Below are 3,963 nucleotides of genomic sequence, written 5' to 3'. Positions count from 1 at the left end.
GTTGTGTTATAGAAAATATTGTCAAGAATAGATCTGTTAAAAGACCATAATGGCAATCTCTTGTGAAGAGGATTTGGCTGATTGTTTATGGACTCTTTGGTTGACAGTTTTCTGACCTCAAGTTAACTAATAGTCCAATGTGGATAGAAAAACTTTCTAACAAACAATCTTGAGAGATCAAGTACGTAGGAGCTGACAGATAAACCACATGCGATTATTTTATTCAAAAAGGAAAATAAATGGGATCAAAGACACCCCACCACCTATCCACTCTGTCGGTACTTGAGTCCAGAACAGACCAAGCTTAATACTTGAAGTCTCAAAGGATCAGAGTTGTATCTTTCTTTGAATTATCCATTGGTCGCTTACACATCTATGCATATGAATGAATAATGGAGTTTGGAGTGCTTTGAGATCTGTGCATTGGGTGATCTAATGGTGAATTCGTGTGAAGGAAGATGAATACATTTTTCGTGCGAAAGATGCAATCAAGACCCAGCTTTGAACCCAACCGGGGCAGAGGATTTGCTGGTACCTCTCTCTTAGAAGACAAGAGGATTAAATACTAAGAAAAAAACTTCACATTATAAAACATAAAATATTTCTTTCACACAATAATCCAAAAGAAAATATTGCACTGAAATAACAATTTATTTCCACATTATTCTCCCATATATAAATCTAACATCCTTCACCCTTATTATTGTTATTATTTTTTGGCAAAGGAAAAACACGCATACACAAGATCACACGACGGTACATGACGTTGATGGATCCTCCTTAAGAATCAACTAGCATCCTCCGTGTTAGGTTCCACCATCGGTCATTCGTGGATTACCAGACACACATCCGCAGTTCCTTCCACAAGTGCCACACCAAGACGTTCCTTGGCACCCCCTAGAGCAGAGCACCCAGCACCAAACCTGACAAATTTGTGGTCGACACGGTGGTCGACACGGTGGTGGACATGGTCGTTTGCACGGTGGTGGACAGTACCATACCTGTGATAGGATTTATTTAGTAAAAGTGAAAATAAAATGAAGGACCTCAGCTTGGGAATATGTGAAAACAAATATGCAATACAAATGATGATGTCGTTGTGCTAATATGAGTATTAAAAGAATAAGAAGAAAAAAAAGAAGGAACGAAAAAAAGAAAGAAAAGGAAAGGTCGAAACTTTCCTCCTCAACTGACATATTTAGAAATAATTTAACAATAATTGTGATCTTAAGCTAATAAAGAGAGGCTCAATAACTTATATCAAAGTTAAACATAGCCAGGTTAATCAAAACAAGAAAGAAAGAAAGGAAGGATGCAAGAGTGATGAAACAATCCGCCTCTAAGTTTTATTCTGATAAAAATATGATAGGGAACACCAAAGCTTCATGCTATCATTAACATATATATCTGTGAGCTTTAGGAAAAAGATCATGATATTATGAGATCCACAAGAGACATGAGTTAAAATCATCATGAGCTAGCCTTTCAAAATTACATAGAGAAGTGCTTCTGAAGGGAGGAGAATTTGCAACCTTTTGCTCCATTCCTAGATTGAAGCCAGATCCTAATTCTGGATGTGAGGTTTCGAGTGTAGTTGGCGGGGAGGGCAGGTTGGGGGTAGCCTTCTTTATAACGCGAATGACCGACGGAAAAGAGGGAGGGGAGACTGTGACCTGGAACCTACCAGCAATAATTGGAGCATTTGAGAGGCTTGTAATTGGGTGGCTGGAATTGCCAGCACGCTAAGGGTAAAAATTTTCAGTGACTGTTTCTATCCAAACTATTGGAAAGGATTGAATCGAAGACTTGATGGTACTACGTGACCTGTGAAACAGTACATAGTTTGATGATCCTATAGTGTTGCTAGAATTTGGACCCGGGGGTAGCCGTCGGCTGAGAAGGAGGAGCTCCGGCGTGAGATGTGAGGTGGCGGTCCGTCGGCGAGCGGCATCCTCCGAGAGGCCTGCAAAAAGCCGATGGCCGGGGTTTCCGGTGCCGGCCCTCCGATGCTTAAGTCAGAGGAGGCTAATGTGTAGAAGGAGGGAGAGAGAGAGTCCTCTCCGAAGTTTTTTGAGTCCAACCCCCTCTAAGGAGGAGGGGTTTTCCTTTTTTAGAGGGATACAGGTGCACCTGTGATGTAGCGGGGCGAGCGGGTTACCGCCATGATTGAGCACGTCGCCCGAATTAATGCACGATCGGGTGAATTATTGCGTTGCCGTAAGAGATCAGGCTGGAGCCAGTGAGTCATCGTGGCTGATCGGACGTGGCCGAGTGAGTCAGCTGTTTGCCGTGAAGGGCTTGAGATCCGTAGATGGTATTAATTGTTGAGTGAACCGGAGATCAGCAGAGGCCATGCACATTAATTGTTGATGGTGGTAGCAGGGCATGGCCCCTGGTCGAATTGCCGAAGGATGTGACCGCAGTAGGTGGACGGTAAGGTCGGGCTTCCGAAGTTAGGCTCCCGAGGGAGATCAGGCCGAGGTCGAGTGCTTGGATGAGGCATCCCGGAGTCGAGCGCCTGGTCGGACGTCGGGTCCGGCTGCTCGTCTTAAGGTTGGGCGCCCTCAGGTACGTGATGGCCATGCGCCCATGTATTTCGGGACAACTTATTTTTCCCCCAACACTACCCCCGACTTCCGAGTTCGAGCCATTTGCGAGCTCGGACGCGGGAAGTAGCTGTCTTTACCGTATCGCTGTGGGCTAGGAAGTTTTGAATTATTCCGGCGCTCCGCATGCTTTGAGGCATTCTTAATGAGAGAAGACGGGACGACACCTTTTCGCCTTTCGAAGCGACCTCGCATCGTGGGCTCGGGATGGGGCTCCATGATCCGATGGGACGCCGCCTCGATTCGGTATTCAAAGCGTCGGTCTGAATTGGATATGCCATTTCGGTCCCCGGGGCCGGCATGTGGCACGATCTGGACGGGAGGCGGGATCCCGTCTTGCCGATCCGGGCCATTGGAGGGGTCTATATAAACCTCCAACCTAACTCTGAGGGCTTCTATTTGGCCGCCATTATTGTTGCTCCTTCTCTCCTTGTTCTTCTGTTCTCCAGTTTCTTCTGGCGGCATTCTAAGGCATTTCCAGGCGATCGTCTCAGTTTTTCTCCTTCAAATCGTCGACATTTCCGGCGGAGGTTTCAGTAGGTGCCTCCCCCCTCGTTTGCTTTGAGGGTTTTTGCCTTCTTTTCCCTTTTCTTCTTCTATCTTTTTCTTTCTGGGATGGGTCGTGGTCCGGACGAAGTCGGGTCCACTTTGAGTAAGGAGGAGTTAGAAATGGCCGACGAGTGGTTTTTCCCTCAGTGCGGGTTCCGTCTTGAACCCGTGGGGTCGGAGGATCGGGTGACGAGGCCTCCCCCAGGTCGGATTGGAGTGTACATGGAGACACTCTGGGCCGACCTGCGGTTCCCCCTACACGGGTTTGTGAACGAGCTCCTGGCGACCTATCCAACTTATCCCAGCGCAGCTCGCTCCGAACGCGTGGAGGACTATTGTCGGTTTTTTGTCCCTTTGCCTTTTGCACGGGATACCGACATCGGTCAATGTCTTCCGGCGGTGCTTCTTGCTGAAGTCCAATCCGAAAGACGGAGAGTGGCTTTACCTTGCCCTTCGGGGCGGTCGGTCGCTCTTCCGAGACGCTCCTACATCCATTAATGGGTGGAAGGAGAAGTTTTTCTTTTTATCCTCTGAGCTTGCATGGGGGTTCGACCCCAGGTGGGGGCAGGCCCGGCTCAAGACCGCCAACAAGCTCTCCAGAATTTCCGAGAACGAGCAGAGGTTCCTCGACGCTCTTAACGGCGTCGAGGAAAATATTCTTTTGAATGCACTCATGAGCGAGGATGCTTTGGTCAATGTCGGCTCGAGCTCGGCGTGCCCCCAGGGTAAGGGTGGTCATCATTTTTTGTCTCATTCGTTTTATACCTTCTTCTCTTCTCTCGTCTCCTCTTCTCTGACATCAGGGTTT

At 47.5% G+C, this 3,963-nt stretch overlaps 1 long non-coding RNA gene across 1 annotated transcript; it reads right to left on the bottom strand.

Moving 5' to 3' along the window:
• Positions 1 to 558: 558 nt before the first annotated feature.
• Positions 559 to 1,655, bottom strand: LOC103706816 (uncharacterized). Its single transcript, XR_604034.5, has 2 exons — positions 1,533 to 1,655; positions 559 to 1,001 (listed from the first exon to the last, which is right to left on the bottom strand). It is a non-coding gene; the product is annotated as an uncharacterized LOC103706816 (long non-coding RNA).
• Between the last annotated feature and the right edge of the window lie 2,308 nt (positions 1,656 to 3,963).

Source organism: Phoenix dactylifera, chromosome 7, assembly GCF_051530095.1.
Source record: "Phoenix dactylifera cultivar Ajwa chromosome 7, Ajwa_hap1_PhDact_Kaust_v1.1, whole genome shotgun sequence".
NCBI classification, from domain to species: Eukaryota; Viridiplantae; Streptophyta; class Magnoliopsida; order Arecales; family Arecaceae; genus Phoenix; species Phoenix dactylifera.
Note: the sequence above shows the minus strand (reverse complement) of the source record. Positions and strands in the feature narration are given on the sequence as shown.